The sequence below is a fragment of the Schistocerca americana genome, chromosome 3 (assembly GCF_021461395.2).
Source record: "Schistocerca americana isolate TAMUIC-IGC-003095 chromosome 3, iqSchAmer2.1, whole genome shotgun sequence".
NCBI classification, from domain to species: Eukaryota; Metazoa; Arthropoda; class Insecta; order Orthoptera; family Acrididae; genus Schistocerca; species Schistocerca americana.
The window spans coordinates 364772364-364793189 of NC_060121.1; the positions used below are offsets into that span (position 1 = coordinate 364772364).

At 43.1% G+C, this 20826-nt stretch overlaps 1 protein-coding gene across 4 annotated transcripts in view; it reads right to left on the reverse strand.

Annotated features, from left to right (window-relative positions):
• LOC124605536 (GATOR complex protein WDR24) overlaps positions 1 to 2651 on the reverse strand; it is a 139397-nt gene extending 136746 nt beyond the window's left edge. For 3 of the 4 annotated variants that reach the window (XM_047137288.1, XM_047137289.1, XM_047137286.1), the window contains exon 1: positions 1943 to 2302. The gene's annotated coding sequence lies outside the window, so the exon portion shown is untranslated. Of the gene's footprint in view, positions 1 to 1942; positions 2303 to 2528 lie in introns of those variants that run through there. The other variant, XM_047137287.1, reaches the window with a different exon arrangement.
• Between the last annotated feature and the right edge of the window lie 18175 nt (positions 2652 to 20826).

A 20826-nucleotide genomic window follows, 5' to 3' on the forward strand; every position in this document is an offset into this window, starting at 1 on the left:
GCCACACTCAAACCAAACTCCGCGCCGTCATGACGTCACACACGACAACACCCTTACGTCACGGGTCAAAGCCGACGCGTTGGATCGGACGCTTCTGTCGACCCAAAGGCTACAATGCTAAAATCAAATTTCCTGCACATCCTTATCCAACTAAATCAGTAATTATGAAATCAACAAAAACACATGCTTGGCAGCACTGAGGTCATTAATAAAATCAAGGACAAAAACTTAAATGGTCTTACTGAACATCTGTCAATACTTTTCTGCTGACAGCTGTGGAAAGAATAATAAGCAATCAATAATTACAGAAATATGGTTCTGCCTTGAGCAAACATGTTTCGGAAAAGTTTCACCACCGTCAGTGGGTTCCTTTCTTTCATTAGTATCACTTAATGACATTGATGTGGCTGTTTATGTTGGTCTGAATGATAAAATAAAGCAAGCTATTAGATGTATTGCAAATGAAAGACAGTCACACAAATATCAGTATGCGATACTGAGAAATAAATGAGCCCACTGACAATAGTAAAACTTCAGAAAATTATGTATCAGTGCTAATGAAGAATTTGTTTGCTCACAAAACCATATTTCCATAATTATGTATTTGAAAGTACATACAGACAAAAAGAGACCCTGAACCACAAGACGAATAGTATTTTTGTTTTTCTAACATCAGCAACATCTATGGAGATCCTCTTGCTCTGAGTAAATGAATGAACAGTGTACATAATCTATTCTAATCTCAACAGTGATATCACTAGAGACATTCCAGGACTCATAAAGCATGGAGGGAGAAATCTGCAGTATCATTGTTTGAGTATGTATGTTGAAAGTTAAGAACCGGTTTAGAGAAACCAAATTAACCTAAAACAGAACAATACAGTGAGAATTAAATGAGAACATACCACACAAACCTTTTCAGTGTTTTAATAAGTGCATTATACCACTCAGTGTTAGAAGTAGATATGGATCCCATATTTGAAGACATTTACTGTTGTAAATTGCTAACTCATTCAAATATCTGGGTGTAACACTCTGTAGGGATATGAAAGGGAGTGATCACATAGGCTCAATCATTGGTAAAGCAGGTGGTAGACTTCAGTTTATTGGTAAAATACTGGGGAATTGCAATCAGTCTAAAAAGGCGATTGCTTACAAAGCACTCATGTGACCCATCCTAGAATATTTCTCAAGTGTATGGAACCGATACCAGATAGGACCACCAGGATATGAAATGCATACAGAGAAGAGCAGCACAAATGGTCACAGGATTGTTTAATACATGGAAGAGTCTCACAAACATACTGAACTGAAGACTCTTGAAGATAGACGTACTAAACAGTCTCTTTACAAATTTTCATGAACCAACTTTAAATGCTGACTCTAAGAATATACTACAATCCCCTATTGCTCACATAGGGACCATGAGGAGAATAATTATAGCATGCACAGAGGCCTTCAACAATCATTATTCCCACATTCCATACATGAATGGAATGGGAACAAACCCTAATAACTGATACAATGGGGCATACCCTCTTCCATGTAACTCACAATGATTTGCAGTGTATAGATGTGGATGTACTACACTGAGTAAGCAACACTAAGTATGTTATAGTACTCATTCTGTCTTGCAGCACAAACGGAAATTAAGAAATTAATGTGTTTACATGACCTCTACACTCGAAGAAATTAATGTGTTTACATGACCTCTACACTCGATGAATTAATGTGCCACCTGACCTCTATAGTGGGCAATTCCACTATTTTTCGGTGTGTACAGTAAAGATGAAATACTGTCCAGCAATAATACACTACTATGTTATCAGCAAAGTAATCAGACCAACATAAGTTATTGCAGCTATTAAAATCAGATCTTTCGAAGCGTGAAACTGATATTCTCTTAACGACAACACGGAAAAATTATTATTATTATACTCACCATTAACGTAGGCTTATAATTCGGCACATCTACGATAAAAGTACTGCTTGCGCATCAAGAAAGTCTCACACATTTGTTCAGGCAGTCACACAGCAGCTTCGGTGCTCGGTAATAAGCTGAGACACTATTCATTCTTTCTTACGTAGGTTTTCGGTTTCGATTTATCCCGCATTCTGTCACATAACTTTTGTGTTTCATTCGAGATGTAAATATGATCATAACACCAGCTTTAAACATCTGTAATGTAATTTTTTTTATTTAGTAAATCGTCAGCCCATCAACACATTACATGACGATACCACTCGTTAATATTTGCTTCAGTACACCGCTGTTCATGGTAATGTTTATCCTATTCCCTGCAGCCTGGAACGCTTCCAAACCAAAACAAACAGCAGCGCTATCTGAAGGAACAAACAACTGTCGAGTTTCCCTAAGTCAGGAATGAAACTTCGCTGCGACTTACAGAAAATCGAATTAGGCTATCAAAATAAAAAAATAATTGTTAGAAAGGTCTATAATTCGTTCCACTCTTCCGCAACAATCTTTTATTGGAGAATAGCAGAGTTAATCGACATTGTGTACTTACATATTGTCAAACGCGTATCATAAACCACAGAGCACACTGGCAATCCTATGCTGGAACGAAATAAAATATTCTCATCTTTCTGGCCGCGTCAAGTGGTCAAAAAGGCAACGAGTTTTCGACCAGTTACCCCTTGGACATTGTCAACAGGCATAACTGCTGATGGGAGAGGAAATGGAACTCCTTCACGCCGGCGCTTTCATAATGACAATCTGAAAACTTCTGTTGTTACCTCTGCGAAAGGGTTAGTATTTATATCAGGAAAGTGCAGGCTGCAGGTCTACGATATTGTCTATACGTTTGCATGCGATCACTCATTAATTTGATCCCATCTGGGATGACACAAAAACTTTTAAAGGGTAACGGTTTAGGGCAGACGGAGAGAAAAGTGTCAAGGCAAGCTGTGGGTCAATAATGTCTGGGACAGTCTGGACCTATCGTAGGGTTCTTGGCAGATATATACAGATCTCATCGACGGTACAACGATTGTCAGTAAGTCACCACGGTTGCTGCTGTGTCAACTGAAGAATGGGATACAACCCGTCGGCTTTGACCAGTGACGTCATAGTTTACTCGTAAATATTAATGACTTTATTTTCGAGCCATAGATAATAAATCGGTTATCTTCTGTGGCGAGGCGCTATCATCGTAAATTGAAATAATTGCATGTGTGTTTAAAAGAGAGGGCTAGACATTCTGTACGATTTTTGTCGCTTGTATTAATTTAAATCGTTTGTGCGACAACTCATTGGCTTTGACCAATGACGTCAAAATCTGCCGGAGATGATTTATTAGACGGATTTAACAGCAAAGACGAGTGTTCATAAACAAAGGAACGCAAGAGAGAAAACAGATGGTAGACATATATCACGTCCACGTTCACTCGTCCAGTAATATTTCGAACGTTATATTGAAGATATCGCTTGTTTGAGTTCCAGTACTTCTGTAAAAAGTGAGCAAAAAAGGGGATAGAAGTAACGGTAGCATGGAATATCTCAGTTGACATATATATGAGTTGTATCTCGAACTTCCGTCGACCTCAATATCATTATGAATAATTATTTTAATGTACAATGATAGCGCTTATCCGGAACACAGAACTCATTTATTATCTATGCCTCGAAGTGAAGACATTACTATCTATGACTAAGGAATGACGTCATTGTTCAAAGCCGACGGGTTGTATCCCCTGCTAAACTAGACCCCAAATTTGACGTACGTCGACTTCTTCGTTTTCGTTGGCATTAGTATCCTGTTCTTGCAGTACGGGATACAAATTTTGCTGGTGTTGTTTCTTTCACCTCCGCTACTACTAGCATTCTGTTCTTACGTAGATAGTATTACTACCGAAGGCGAAAATTTGTATCCCATACTACAGTTGACCTATATAGGTCAAATGAAGAATAGGATACTATTGCATACGAAAACGAAGAAATCGACATACGTGACATTGGCAGCCTGAACCTCAGTTCAACTACGTGAAGGCGGAAAGAAACGACACAAACAAAATTTGCACCGTATACTTCAGTTGACCTATATATGCCTTTTTAGTGACGACAAAAAACCGACAACAGTAAAATTTGTATCCCATTCTATAGTTGAACTATATAAGTCTACTGAAGCATAGGATACTAGTACTACCGAATGGGAAATAACGACATATATATAACATGTGTATCCTGTACTTCAGTTGACCCATAATATTCGTCAACTGAAGAATAGGATACTAGTGCGAGCGAAGGTGAGAAATAGCGACGTACCTAACATTTGTATCCTGTTCAGTTGACTTATGCAGGTAAATGACATCAGTGTGACATATGTCGCGTTTTTCGTCTATCTAGCACCAGTACACGCCAACCGAAGTATGGGATACAAATTTTATGTGTGTCGGCCTTTTCGCCTTCAGTAGTCCGTGTATAGATCCGATACTACACTACAGTGTGCAGAATTGCAGATACATCCTTCCCACTTGTTTTCAAACTTCGTTCAACCTGTACCCATGAGTGGCGCCGTCACAGCATGTCTTCAAGTTGTCTGCTACACGTGCCGTTCGTCAGAAGCAACGTGATGTCATAGAATTCCTGTGCTGTGAAAACGAGACAGTGGGAAACATCCACAAGAGGTTGAAAAAGGTGTGTCACGTGATGAAAGCGAGCACGGCAAAATTGAGGACTGTTCTCGCAGCGGCTCGTACTGCATACACTCCAGGCAATTTGCAGAGAGTTAACGAATTGGTGACTGCTGACAGACGCATCACAGTGAACGAATTATCACGCTACGTTGGGATAGGGGAAGGAAGTATTGGCGTTTAAAAAGTTTTGTGCCAGGTGGGTTCCCAGGATGTTGACAGTGGCTCACGAAGGAACAAGAAAAACGGTATGCAGCGAATTTTTGGAACCGTACGAGAATGGTGGAGATGAATTTCTTGGAAGAATTGTGACAGGTGATGAAACAGGGCTCCATCATTTTTAACCAGAGACGAAGAGGCAATCAATGGAGTGGCATCATGCAAATTCACCCAAGCAAAAAAAAAAAAAAAATTCAAAACCACACCTTCTGCTGGAAAAGTTATGGCTACGGTGCTTTTTGATTCCAAAGGACTCTTGCTTGTGGACATCATGCCAAGTGGAAACACCATAAATTCTGATCCATATATGACAATACTGAAGGAACTTCAAGCTCAACTGCGTCGTGTTCAACCACATCGGCAAAAGCAGGATATTTTGCTGCTGCACGACAATGCACGGCCACATGTCAGTCAAAAAACCATGGAAGTGATCACAAGACTCCTATGGACAACACTGAAACACCCGCCTTACACTCCTGATGTGGCTCCATGTGACTATCATCTCTTTGGGAAACAGAAAAACTCTCTTCATGGAACAAGGTTTGAAGATGATGACTCCCTTGTGCACGCTGCCAAACTGTGGCTCCAACAGGTTGATCCAGAATTTTACCATGCAGGTAAACAGGTGCTGGTTCCAAGATGGCTTATGGCAATTGAGAGGGATGGAAATTATGTGGAGAATTGAAAATATTGTTCCTAAAGGATGTATCTACACACTGTAAAACTTTCAAACATGTAGAATAAAAGATGGATTTAAAAAAAAATAGTGTGCATTTCATTTGGAGTGATCCTTGTAGTACTAGGTTAGAGAAAAAGAGCAACGACTGCAAAATTTGTATTCCATACTGCAGCTGACGAAGCCATGCTTAACGCAGAACAATATAATGTGACAAAGAAATATATCAAAATAGACAAATGCAGTACAACATAAAAATAAAAGACTAAAATTACCGTAGGGAGATTCCATGGTGACTCACGTTACGTTTTGAAGTCAGTGGTTAATTATGTTGACTTTTTATCAATCTATAAACCTGTGTTATCTTTCGTATGTCATCATCATACATTATGTTATTCAGGCAAATATCTTGAATTAATATTTAAGCGGTGAAGAACATCAAAATTAAAGTACAAGAAAGTAATTTATATTGTGACTTGTGTTACAAATTTGGGACAGCCTATTGCAAAGTTACAATTTAGGTCAGAAGTGCCCCCAAACTATTTGGAGTATGTATCTGGTTTTTATCACATAAAATGCAAATTAGATTGGCATTCAATGACACAGTTACAGATTTCTAAAAATATTTATACCATATAAAATATTGTAATGTAATGGAAAAAAGTGTGTGACTCAATGTTCCGTGGCTCATGTTACTTGCTACTTATTGTTGGGAAAAAATTTTCCTGCGAGCAGAGAAATAAAAATTTGACATTATTTACCAAACAAGATAAACTAAACATTAACATTTCATTTTTTAAACACTATGAAAAATTACAAGAGCATGTCATCTGGGAAAATGAACTGTTTACAAACTCATTTAAAATTCAGAGAATTGATAATATCCTCTTGCATTGACATCAAGTGGATTAATTTTCTTTATAATATTATCCTGTTTATACAGTATTTCATCACATTTTGCAGGCTATAACCAGTAGTGACCAGCATGCTCCATTGCACTGATTATATAAGTTTCCAAAAATTACACATATCTCTCCAGCATAGAATTTATCATTATATTCTACTTTGTACGTCTCCAATTTTTACACTTTTTATAATCTCTTCAGTATGAAGATCTGCAGCAGGGAAATTCTTTGGAGAGAGCAGGTATGTTTGTAGTACCCCTTCCTGGTACTGAAAGCAGTGAATGCTTTTTATGTTTGGTACTGATGGTGCAAAAAAAAAAATTTGAGCCAAATACAGTTTCACATTGATTCCTTCAATTTCATCAGGAGAGATATGAAACTTGCATAATTGTGGTACTTTCAGGTGCTTGAGCAAAAGTTGATGCATCGCCTGCTAAGAATTTTCACCTTGTTACTGCGTTCCACACTTGATGTTTCGCAACTGCACCAATTCCATCTACAGCTCCTTTACCATGGGATATAGCAAAAAACTTCCAGTCGATTTCCACACTGTGGAAAATTGAAGTTGAGGTATGGCAGCAATAATATATTTGTTTTTAAATTGTGCGGCAGGCCCATCTGACTACCTTCACATTTTCAGGTATAGTAGACAGTACCTTGCTAATGTATGCAATGACAGTTTCCTTGGAATGGGTTAAGTTGTCTGAAACAACAACTAGGTGATAAGAACCCAAATGCCACAGTGACACAGTGAGAATAGTAACTTGAACTTGTGCACTTTGCACCTCATTATGTCAGTGCTTAAACATTTGCCTGATACTTGATGAGTTGGGAATTTCATACGGTACCATCCAAAAAATTGTTACCAAGGATTTGGCCATGCGAAAGGTGTGTGCCGAGTTTGTGCCAAAAATTCTTAGTGACGAACGAAAGCTGACTCGTGTAAAAATTTTCCAGGAAATTCCGAACTGTGTCCAAGAAAACCCTAATTTTCTCCACAATGTGACTACTGGTGACGACTTGCAGTATTTTGAGTATGACTTGGTGACCAAATGCCAGAGCACTGAGTTGCAAACCTCCAATTCCCTGCATCCGAAAAAAGCCAAAATGAGCAAGTCAGGAGTCAAAACCATGCTCAGCTCCTGTTTTGACTGCTGCAGTGTGGTTCACAGGGAGTTAGTGCCCCCTGGACAAACTCTGAATGCTAAATTTTACGAGGAACTGCTTGAAAGGTTGCGCAAATGTGTCCTCTGAGTGTGGTCAGACATCATCACTTGTTGGAAGCTGCACCATGACATCACGCAGTGCGGATGTTGGAACACCTGGCAAAGCACAGGGTTGCCACATTGCTTCACCCTCCCTACAGTCCGGATTTGTCGCTGGTAGACTTCTTCCTCTTTCCCTGGCTCAAGCGGGGCCTCAAGGGACACTGATTCGGCTCTGTAGAAGACTTCCAAAAAGCTGTGACGGTGTCTCTAAAGAGGATCATGCAAAGCGAGTTCCAGAAGGCATACTTGCAGTGGGAATTGCGTTATACGCATTGTGTCAAAGCACAAGGGTACTACTTTGAGGAATGCTAGGGATATGTACCAGTTAGTTCAATAAAAAATACTTGAATTAATTTTTTTTCCTTGTGTAGTTCAGCTGAGGGACAGGATCCCAATGTTACATACATAAATTTTTTTGTCTTCGCTAGCGTTAGTATCCTATTCTTCAGCTGACCTATATGGGTCAAATGACCTATGTATAGTTCAAATGAAGTACAGGATACAAATTTTGCTTATGTCGGTCTTTTCACCTTCACTGATGGTGGTAGGTGGGCTCAACTACCAAACTACTCACGTGCGTGGTTGAAGAGAGTGGCAGAGAGAAGCCACCTACTGCGGAGCAGCTGGCAGCTTGACTATGTTGGCAGCAATCGTCATCACAGCAGTCATCTGCTGTGTCATCTGTTTGGGCATGCACATCATTCAGTCGAACATTCTTGTGAGCATGGTAATCAGGCTGCTGTTGTCGCCACTGCTCATAGCATCTGCGTAGCTTGGAGCTGAGTTACTGAGATCGGCATCTTCCATGTGGCCACTGTCACTGCCTTCCATGATGTTGACATCCAGCATGGTTTTCTTCTCTGCTGCAGGGCTAGTTCATCTCCTGTTATGCCTCCACCATGGTGACTAGGCCAGCCTCCACATCTAGCTCATACAGACTACCCATCTGCAGCTGTAGCATGCACTTCGACAGTCGGTGGTGTGCTGCTGGCAACTAGCCCTGGCTGGGGTATGGAAAGTGGTCGGAGTGTGTTGCCTTCATTGTCTTTGGTGCCATGTAAGGTACTCCAAGTTAGCGAGTAATGCAGATTTGAATTTCTCGCAGTTGCGATGATGCGCCATGTGTTGCTGAAAGGTTTCTTCTGTTAGTGGACTTCAAGCCTTTGCTCTCCATCTTCAGTGCTGCCAATAGCTTTCCACAGAGAAAGCTGCAGAATCTTGGTGCCTTCACCAATGGGCCAGGCTTCTCTCATGTGTAATCATGAGATATGGTACCATATCACCACCCAGTATGCTAATGAAGATGTTCTTTCCCACCTACTCGCTGGGCAAGACACATCATTTAATTAACCAAACAAAATTTGCTTCCATAGGGACACTGATACAGAAGAAGTGGTGGAACATTTTCCTATTAATGCAACTTCTATTACCAATGTGGCCCCAAAGGATCGTATTCTATGGGGTATCAAACATTATGTAGAAACATAGTGGTCGGTGGATTAGGAGCTACTTCCTAACCCATAGATCACAGCATATTGGTACAGAAGGCATGAAATCACTATTTTCAAGGTTATTCTCCTCTTACATAATGGGAATTGAAAAACTAGTCATTGTTCCTCGGGATCTCCAAGGAAAAGTGCTATTTTACTACACCAAAGTCATTGAGGCACTGTTCTCATGAAATGGCTCCTTACCCTCTCCCTTAAAACCCACATCCTTCGTCTTTCCCTCTCCTTCCCTCTTTCCTGATGAAGCAACCGTTGGTTGCGAAAGCTTGAATTTTGTGTGTATGTTTGTGTTTGTTTGTGTGTCTATCAACCTGCCAGCACTTATATTTGGGAAGTCACATCATCTTTGTTTTTAGATATATTTTTTTGGAAAGAGATTGATAAAGTTATTGAGTTCAACCTCACCAACTGTATGCTCTGTGAATGTCAACAATAAGCACTATCTGAGAAGTATATTCTATGGATATAACGCACTCATCCTTGGACAGTGGTTCACCTTGATTTTGTGGGAACAGTTCTGGAGGCTGAGTGGCTCAGTGTGATGGATGCTTTTAGTAACTTTTTGTATGTCTCCAGGAAGCAGTTGATTACCTCATCAAAGATGATTTAGCCATTATGCAGAATTTTTGCTATATAAAGTTTACCTAACACACTGGTTACTGAAAACTGTAACCACTTCACCTCTCAAGAACTTCAGACATATTGTGAGAAAAGTGGCATTGCAAATATTCAGTGAGTACCATTTCACCCAGAATCCAATGGCGGAGAGGTTCATGAGGGCTATCAAGATGGAAATGGTCAAGATCCTTAGTCATTACTTCTGATATGATACATTAACTGTGTTTTCAGCCTCATATCATAGCATGCATCGATATAGACAACATCCAGCAATTTCAGAGCCCCCTTCAGACTGTTGTCAAACCCATTGATCATTGTCCCCTAGCAAATGTCTTGTGGGCACACAAAATCAAGCAGCATGACCAGATGTTTGCCTCCATATTTCGACATACAAGATACTGTTGGCATTGGCATGAATCACCAAGTTATTAGGTGACTCCCCATACATGTGAGATTCAAATGGCTGATAAGGCACATGCCAGGAAGCACTTAAATCGGTTATGTCCATGATAGGGATTTGTGTCGAATGAAGGAAATGCTACCACATTCTCATTTTTGGAATAACTCCATCTGGGTCTCACATTTGGCCAGCCACAGCACCCACAGTCAGTCTCCTGCAGACCAGTACTGCATTTCCATGGATGGAGACATGACTGAGGTTGTTAACACCATTCCAATGGAGGTTGACATCATCAGCCTCTGAGGCAAATCATTCTGCCAACAAGCTTTCCAGGAGTGATCTCCATGACATCAGAATGACTCCACCATCTCACCCTTGGGGAAGGGGATGCTGGGGAGGGGGGGGGGGGGGCATGCCGCTGCTGTATCCCAGGAGCACTGGTGACCTCCCATGTACAGCCATGTCTACTGGGTTGCCTGCTCAACAGACGTAAGCGGTGTACCCACAAAATACACTATGTCATCAAAAGTATCTGGACACCTGGCTGAAAATGACTAACAAGTTCGTGGCACCCTCCATCAGTAAGCTGGAATTCAATATGGTGTTGGCCCACACTTAGCCTTGGTGACAGCTTCCACTCTCGCAGGCATATGTTCAATCAGGTGCTGGAAGGTTTCTTGGGGAATGGCAGCCCATTCTTCACAGAGTGCTGTACTGAGGGGAGGTATCAATGTTGGTCGGTGAGGCCTGGCACGAAGTTGGCATTCCAAAACATCCCAAAGGTGTTCTATCGGATTCAGGTCAGGACTCTGTGCAGGCAGTCCATTACAGGACTGTTATTGTCATGTAATCACTCCGCCACAGGCTGTGCATTATGAACAGGTACTCAATCATGCTGAAAGATGCATCGTCATCCCCGAATTGCTCTTCAACAGTGGGAAGCAAGAAGGTGCATAAAACATTGATGTAGGTCTGTGCTGTGATAGTGCCACACAAAACAACAAGGGGTGCAAGACCCCTCTATGAAAAACAAGACCACACCATAACACCACCATCTCTGAATTTTACTGTTGGCACTACACACGCTGGCGGATGACGTTTAGCAGACATTCACCATACCCACACCCTGCCATCAGATAGCAACATTGTGTACTGTGACTCATCACTCCAAACAACCTTTTCCACTGTTCAATTGTCCAATGTTTACACTCCTTACACCAAGTGAGGCATCATTTGGCATTTACCATCATGATGGGTGGCTTATGAGTAGTTGCTCAACCATGAAATCCAAGTTTTCTCACCTCCCACCTAATTGTCATAGTACTTGCAGTGAAGTTGCTGATATGGAGTACCTGGCAGTAGGTGGCAGCAAAATGCACCTAACATGAAAAACGTATGTTTTTGGGAGTCTCCATATCCTTTTCATCACATAGTGCATGTCCTGTCAGGCTCATGGATGGTGTCAACTTTGCTAGAAGGAACTAGCATTGCTGCATTACTTTACAATGTCAGTCACGTGCACTGAACTATAGCATGACAGTATTCTTCTGCTCATTGGGTATATGTGGGGCTGGATGGCCCAACAACAAAGTGAGTTTTCTTTGAGTACTCAGTGAATTGTTTCTGAGTTGTATATGGGAGTCACTAAGAGCTCTGCAATGGTCTGTGAGTCTCTTCTGTCTGGATGATGTCCTGCGAGCCAGTGTCCCTTTAATGCAGTTAAGACTCTTGGTAGAGCAAAGTAATTCATTTATGAAGTTGTGACCAAATGGTCAGTTCTGAACTTGTGTGCTGCACCGTGATACTTTTTATTAGGGTTAGAACTGTATTTACTTTAAGTATAATAAACATGGTGACTTTGTTTCAGTTCTTCCACTCAGACAATAAATTTGTGTGCAGTACAGCTCATGGTGACTACAGTCATAGAATCATGCATTTTATTTAACCTTTGATGCTGGTCTCTTTCATCACAAATACTGGCGAGATACTGTATTTTGTCAGTTTGTTAGTTTTGCTGTATTTTTTGGCAAAGTTGGACTCTTTATCTTGAGCGGTTTGTATGCCTTCAGTGCGATCCTCTCTTCAGTCAGTAGTAGGGTAGTGTTCAAACTCTATCCTTTGCTTGAGAGGTCTTAATAAACTGTTCAGGAAGAGATGAATTATGTCCTTCATTTTGTCCTGTGTAGAAGGAGAGGGGGGTGGAGGGTGTACTCCTTCTGTTGATATCTGGAGTTTGGGTCTTATTCTTTCTCTAAACTCTTTGTGATTATTTTTGTCTGTAATATAAACTGTGTCATTCTCCATTTCGTCATCAATTTCAGTTTTATTTGCATTTTCATTGAGAGCATAATATGTCACTGCCACGGTCTGTATCAGGATAGGTCTCCGCAGGGGGCTCACCACTCTTTGGCGGGTTCGTGCTTGGCTGCCATGGGGCCACAGCCTTTGCAGCATCTTTTCCCTCCCATGCTGCACGTATATCCTTCTGTTATTCTTTTTCCCCTTTCTTAGGGAACATGTCTGGGGTGATATTGGGAATGTTCCACATTGTCTGTCGCTGACATAAGAACAGTCTCACCACTGTTTTTCGTTCCCTTTTCCTTTCTTTGTTTACCTTCCCCTATCTTTCCTCTGCTTCAGCATTTGAGGTTCCTCTTTTTGTTCTTACTCCTTGTGTGCTCCTTAAGCCTGGCCCACACATCTAATGTGTAACAGGTGACTGGGTAAAGCTTAACTCTCAGCCCCAGGTTGACAGGTAGGGTTCACACGTACCACCTGGTACAGGCCAGGCCCAGGGAGAGGTGATTGCCTGAGCTGTTACCTTCCCAAATTGCCAATTGGTCCCTCTGTCACGTGTTCGAGAGGTGTGACCTAAGGTGGGTGCACCCCCTTGTGAAAGGGGACCCCAGTTCAAAGGAGCACACCATCGGAGATGCTGGCAATCATGGGGGATTTTCTCACAATGAGCCAATCATCTTCACAAATAGTGTCTACGAAACATAAACGGAATGATGCTAATGATTCAAAGACCCTTCCAACTGCACAATGGTTCCTGATGGTTTCACGTACTGAAGATGGTCAGTCCTCCACAATGGTAAATCCATTTATTATTCAGAAAGGTGTTGATGCAATTGCAGGCCCTGTGAAATCCTGCTCTCGTTTACAGAATGGCACTTTGCTTTTTGAGACTACCTCTGATTTCAAGCACAACTGCTTGCCACTTCACTTCTCCACAGCTTTCCTGTACATGTCGAGGCCCACAGAATTCTGAATTCTTCTGATGGTGTGGTTTACACTAGGCTTCTCGACAGTCTGACCAAGGCCGAAATCCAAACATACCTCTCTGATCAAGGTGTCATTGCCATCCATTGGGTGATGAAAAAGTGGTAGATTCCTCCTTAGTGCCCACACGCACCCTTTTTCTCACCTTTGATAGAGTGGTGCTTCCATAAAGCAGGCTATGAAGTTACCACAGTCCGACCATACAGTCCGATGCTGATGCACTGCTTCCAGTGTCATCATTTCAACCACACTTGAATGTCTTCTCCCCACTGTCCCAACTGCAATGGCGACCATGCCGCCTCCTCTCGAGGTTGTACTGTGTATCTTCATGAGTAGGCTGTCCTGGAGATCCAGTAAAAGAAAAATTTCCTTACATGTTCGCTCACAAGTAATTGGCTATTCGCAAACCCTGCATTCTACGGTCTGGCACTTATAGTACTGTTCTACCTATGTCTCGCTCCATGAACGATATGGCCACATAGACATGTGACCTCAAATTCAGCTCTGAGTTTGTGAAATCTCCCAGTGTCAAAGTAGCATTGCCATCCCATCATCCAGCTGTGCAACAAGCCATCAAACTCTCGCCACAAGGGGCAAAGTCACCAGCTACACAACTGGCAGGCCAGAAAGGACAGAAGGAGTACTCCCATGAAGACTTCCTCCATCCCTCCAGCCAACCAATGCCTAAGTCTTCCTGTGCTAACAGGAAAGGCTCAAAGAAGTCCAGCAAAGACTTCTCCTTTGCTGACTTGAAGATCCTCTTTGACAGAGTCACCACATGATACCTTCACCCGGCTGGCCTCTGTGTTGCCGGCGCACACCACAAACCATTTTTCTACATTGGACTTCGCAGACCAACAACACAAATAAGCTGATGCCTCTGCAGACCTCATGGAGCAGATCCTCCTGCCTCTATGCCCTGTAGCAGCAAGTATTCGCAGGCTGGTACTCAGCAGCCACTGAGGTGACACCCCTTCATTTTTTCTTCATTATGACTCTCCACCAATGGAAAGTTTGCGGCCTTTGATCCAACAAAGAGGACTTACAGCTGCTTTTAGAATTGCCGTGTTCCCTTGTAATCTGCCTTCAGGAAACAAAATTGCGCCCTCATGCCCTATTTGAGCTTTTGCATTTCTTCCCAGTCCATTTTGACCTTCCCCCTGAGATTGGCATTCCATTTCATGGGGGACTTATGCTGCTCATACAGGATGATGTTCATAGTCGATCCATCTCTCTGACTACCCATCTTCAGGCTGTTGCAGTTCACCTTTTCCTTCCTCACCTCCCCACTGTGGGTCCAGGGGTTAGAATAGGCCCGAGGTATTTCTGCCTGTCATACGAGGTGACTGAAAGTAGTTTCACATTTTTGGCCTTTATGTGATGGCCCTTGTAGGGTTTGACCTCCATTCTTCAAAATTTTCCCGAAGAGCAAGCCAAGTGGGGAAGGGCGCCTTACAAGGTGCATTGTGTCCATCATGCATTGCGATCTTTAGCCCACTTCCTCTTCGTCGCATTGCTGTCCTGCCATTCTCCATCTCTTGGGCAAGGACACCTTCCAGGGTGCGTTTTCCACCATGCACTATGCAGTGTTGATTTCTGCATCGACAAATACCATGGACTTCTTTGCACCTGATATCCAGCACAATAGCCAGTCCGTTGTGATGGGGCCACCATGTAGCCTGTCGGTTGTAGCCCCCTGACCACACAGGGATTGCTCTGATGATGCCTGCGCCATTAGCTCCCCATGTATGCCAAGGGGTAGATGGGGTAGGTGCCCATCCCCCTGGGACATCGGGACTTCCGGCAATGGCCATCCTGCCAGGTGGCCTTTGCTGTGGCTGGGTGGCGCCCATGGGGAGGGCTCCTGGTTGGAGTGGGTGGCATCAGGGCAGATGACATGTGATGAATCGTAGTCCATCATCCCTTGCTGGTGGTGAAACACCAGCACTCTCTAAGCGATCACGAGCTCAATTCAACGTACAGAAGCACAACCCCAAATCGTTCCCCTCCCTGGCCACACCATGGGAGCAACATCAGGCTAAGGATGGCAGTTGATATTATTCGCCCCGGTACCTTGAATGTTCGAGAGCTGATGGGGAATCTTTCATGATGATGAAGCCTCAATTTTTTGTGGAGCATTTAGAGGACAAGTTCGGGGAGGTGGAGGGCTTGTCCAAAATGAGATCTGGGTCAGTCTTGATCAAAGCAGCATCCTCTGCCCAGTCATGGGAGTTACTCGCTTGTGACAAGCTGGGGGATGTTTCTGTAACCACCACACCCCATAAGAGCTTAAATATGGTCCATGTTATCATATTTCACAGAGGCCTTCTTTTGCGGTCCGACAATGAGCTGCACGCCAATTTAGAGCGGTGAAGTGTACATTTCATCCAGGGCATCCACCAGGGTCCAAAGGATAATCAGGTTGCCACTGGTGCCTTCATCTTGGCCTTTGAGGGTGATACATTGCCCAAGAAGGTCAAGGTGATGTGATCTAAAGCCCTATATCCTGTAACGATATGTTTACGTAGTGTGTATACATAAACATACAGCTATAAATGTCCCCGTTTGTAGTCGCTAATTATAACAATATGTTTACTTTTGTGCTGTAACATATAGCTATAATCAGCGGTGGAAATGTATTTGCGGACGCCAACCGTGTAAGGCTGCTTCTAGTTGGATCGTCTGATCAGTCGGAAGTTGCATTGCAGAGGAGAGTTAATGCCTGTTCAAAATATAATTATAAGGGACCATAGTTTATCATGCATTTACCAGTAGCATATGGCGCGGAGAAAATATTTCGCCGCATGCAACTTCCGTCCGATTTCAACGAAAGAATTCGTGACTGTGAACTCTCTATTTGGCAGAAACATAAAGAAAATTAAATAACTTCATGAAGGAATAAGACATAGATTCTACACTAAATAAATAGTCCATACACCAGTTCCATTTAACTCTGAATATATGGCAATTAATAGATGAACTTACACTGCAATGAAGGATTTAATATGGATGCCGTTTTGACTGGCACTTCTCTTCTCATAATGAAAATAATTCCTTTGACGTTTTGACATACATGTCGCACAATAAATCTACTGCTATGCAGTATTGCACTTTTAGTATTACACTTTTACTTTACACTAAAATAATATTATTTTTAACAATAATAATACGGTGGCTAGACATGCACGTCCGACACAAGTTACAAGAGACAAGAGAAGAAAAAAATGAGTAACTGAGTAACTGTTAATCTATAATATCTCGTACATCAAAAGAATATGTAAAAGTGTTCTTCTTCTGTCCATTTTTCACGCCGCGGTTTTCAAAGTCAGTAACTCACTGCATCTCTGACGGCGCTTCGACAATAAACAAGTTACATCACAGTTCGTTCACCTTTTACATTCTCGCTACATTATTTGCTAACTGTAGCTGTTGCCGAGTGACTGCTCGATTAGTGAATGATTTAAAATGATAAGGCAATCACAAAATGTTACAATCCCTCCGACGATGCGGTGCTTTAAGTGCTGGAAGTTCAGCCATATGCCTTCCCGCTGTACTTCCAGCGTCACCTCTGAGATTGCGGACGCCCATCACATCTCAGTTCTCCATGTCCCCTGCCTTCCATCTGTGTCAACTGTGGAGAGCACCACTCATCTTGCTTGCCTGACTGAAGGTTTCTCCAGAAAGAAAGGAAAATCATGGAGTACAAGACCCTGGACCGACTGACCTACACTGAGGCTAAGAGAAAATTTGAACACCTGCATCCTGTGCCTATGACATCGTCTTACACTGCCACTACAACAGTTCTGGCACCATCAGCTCCGCCAACACAGGTCACCTCTCAGAGTTGGAAGACTACACCTGCCCCTTGATGGTGGGGGGAATTTCCCTCCCTGTTGCTCCTGCACCACCTACTTCAGGAGCAACACCCCCCCAACCATCAGGGACATCTGTCCCCCCTTCTAAGCCGAAGAAGCATAAGTCTTCTTTGGCTTATCTTGCCAGGAAGGGGTCCCTTTGGTCACTCCCTTCCCAGGATTCTTCTAGTGGGAAAGATGACACCCACCAGTGGCTGAAGAGCCCAAAAGCAGCAGGTCATAGGGCTTCATGCTTATACTCAGGCCCTGAGACTGAGCCAACGAAGTCCTCCCAGCCAGGGAAACCCAAGGAGCAGCTAGAGAAAACCAAAAAGAGAACCCCTAAGACCAAGGAAAGTTTGGTGGCACCCACACCACCGCTACCTACAAGCTCTAGGGCTGAGGATGGGATGGAGATTTTGCCGTCCGCTGAGGACTTAGATCTCGTCAGACCCTCAGACACAATGGATATAGACTGCTCAGGCAATAAATTGGTGGTAAAAGGTGACTCTGATGCGTAAACTGCCTCATTGAATGTGCCATGCCTTCCCAGTCTCACGATGTCATCCTCCAGTGGAATTGCGGCAGTTCTGTCCACCGCCTGGCTGAGCTACGGCAACTGTTAAGCTTTACACCTGCTTTCTGCATTGCCCTCCAGGAAACCTGGTTCCCAGCAATGTGGACCCTTGCCCTCCGTGGCTGAAAGGGATTTTACAGGAACTGTAGCGATTATAATCGAGTGTCACGTGGCATTTGCGTTTATGTCCTAAACTCGGTCTGTAGTGAACATGTGCCCCTTCAAACCCCTCTTGATGCTGTAGCTGTCAGAATAAGGATGATGTAGGAAATACCTGTCTGCAATGTATATCTTCCCCCAGATGAAGCAATACCCCTGAATGTATTATCTATTTATTTATTTATTTATGCATTTATTTTACCTGGCAAGATTAGGGCCTTCAGGCCCTCTCTTACACCTAACCAGGCATACTCAGATTGAACGAATTTCAGTTTCTACATAACATTAAGGACATATAACGTGTTATACAGTATTAATGTTAAAGAAAAAAAATAGCGGTTATAACAGTAGTACAATGATAATTATAAAAATAAAAAAGAATAATTATAACAATCAAGAATAATAATAATAATAATAATAGTAATGACTATGTATATGAAAGTAAACATATTTTTCTTTTATGAATGTCAGTCCAATTGCTAGTTGGGAATTTTCTCGTTATGTTCTTGCAGCTTGTGAGTTATTCTCATTGAGTAGAGACATAAGACGATAGAATGGGGTGAAAGAGTTATAGAAGAGATAGATAGGTTAGAGGAAGAGAAATAGAATGGTAAAATTCGAAGCTATGATGGAGAGGAGAAAGAAAGAGATGAGAGGGGCACAACAATGGTGGCTATACCGTCCCTAATATGTAAGTTTTGAGTTCCCTCTTGAATGTTGAGTGGTTTTAGCTGCACTGATTGATAAACTCCCTAAACTTTTCCTACTCCTGGGAGATTTTAATGCCCATAACCCCTTGTGGGGTGGAACCATGCTTACTAGCTGAGGCAGAGATGTCGAAACTTTACTGTCACAATTCGACCTCTCCCTCTTAATCACTGGGGACACATTTCAGTGTGGCTCATGGTAGTCAGTCGGCCATTGATTTATTAATTTGCAGCCCAGGACTTCTCCCATCTATCCACTGGAGAGCACATGACGACCTGTGTGGTAGTGACCACTTCCCTATGTTCCTGTCACTGCCCAACATCAGGCACATTGACATCTGTTCAGATGGGCTTTGAACAAAGCGGACTGGAGAACTTTCACCTCTGCTGTCACCGCTGAATCTCCCCCACACGGTAACATCGATGTGATGGTTTAGCAGCTGACTAGCACAATTGTTTCTGCTGCAGAAAACGCAACCCCTCGCTTTTTAGGGTGCCCAAGGCGTGAGGCAGTCCCTTGGTGGTCGCCAGAAATCGCCGAAGCAATTAAGGAGCGTCAGCGAGCTCTACAGCAGCATAAGTGGCACCCTTCCCTGGAGCACCTCATATTCTTGAAATGGCTCTGTGCCCTTGTTTGCCACCTTATCAAACAACGGAAGAAGGAGTGTTGGGAGAGACACGTCTCCACCATTGGGTGCCACACATCACCTTCCCAAGTCTGGGCAAAGATCAAACATCTTTTCAGGTACCAGGCCCAAACAGCTGTCCCCAGTGTTACCATAAACGGCGAGTTATGTACCAACGCAAACGCGATTGCCGAGCACTTTGCTGAGCACTTTGCTCGAGCCTCTGTATTGGAGAATTACCCCCTAGCCTTTCGCACACTCAAACGGCCACTGGAAGGGAACATCCTCTCATTCACTACACGCTGCAGTGAATCCTATAACGCCCCATTTACAGAGTGGGAGCTCCTCAGTGCCCTTGCACATTGCCCTGACACAGCTCCTGGACCTGATCGCATCCACAGCCAGATGATTAAACATCTCTCATCTGACTACAGGCGACATGTTCTCGTCATCTTCAACCAACTCTGGTTCGATGGCATCTTTTCATCGCAATGGCGGGAGAGCACCATCATTCCAGTGCTCAAACCCAGTAAAAACCCGCTAGATGTGGATAGCTATTGGCTCACCAACGTTCTTTGTAAGCTGCTGGAATGTATGGTATGTCGGCAGTTGTCCTGGAGTCACGTGGCTTGCTAGCTCCATGTCAGGGCGGCTTCCATCAGTGTCACTCTACCACTAATAATCTTATGTCCATCGAGTCTATCATCCAAACAGCCTTTTCCAGATGGCAACACCTGACTGCGGTTTTTTGACTTACATATAGCATACAACAAGAATCGGCAACATCATATCCTTGCCACATTGTATGAGTGGGGTCTCTGGGGACCACTCCCATTTTTTATCGAAAACTTCTTGTCACTCCGTACTTTCCATGTCCAAGTTGGTGACTCCCATAGTTCCATCCATATCCAGGAGAATGGAGTCCCGTAGGGCTCTGTATTGAGTGTCTCTCTATTTGTAGTGGCCATTAACGGTCTAGCAGCAGCTGTCCGGCCATCCATCTCACCTTCTCTGTATGCAGACGACTTCTGCATTTTGTACTGCTACTCCAATACTGTTGTTGCTGAGCGGCACCTCCAGGGAGCCATCCACAAGGCGCAGTCATGGTCTCTGGCCCACGACTTCCAGTTTTCAGCTGCAAAGTCGTGTGTCATGCACTTCTGTCGGTGTTGTACCGTTCATCCGGAACCCGCACTTTACCTTAGTGATGATCCACTTACTGTAGTGAAGACATATCAATTCCTAAGACTGGTTTTCGACACTTGATTGACTTGGTTCCCTCATCTTTGTCAGCTTAAGCAGAAGTGCTGGCAGCACCTCAATGCCCTCCACTGCTTGAGCAACACCAGTTGGGGTGCAGATCGCTGTACGCTG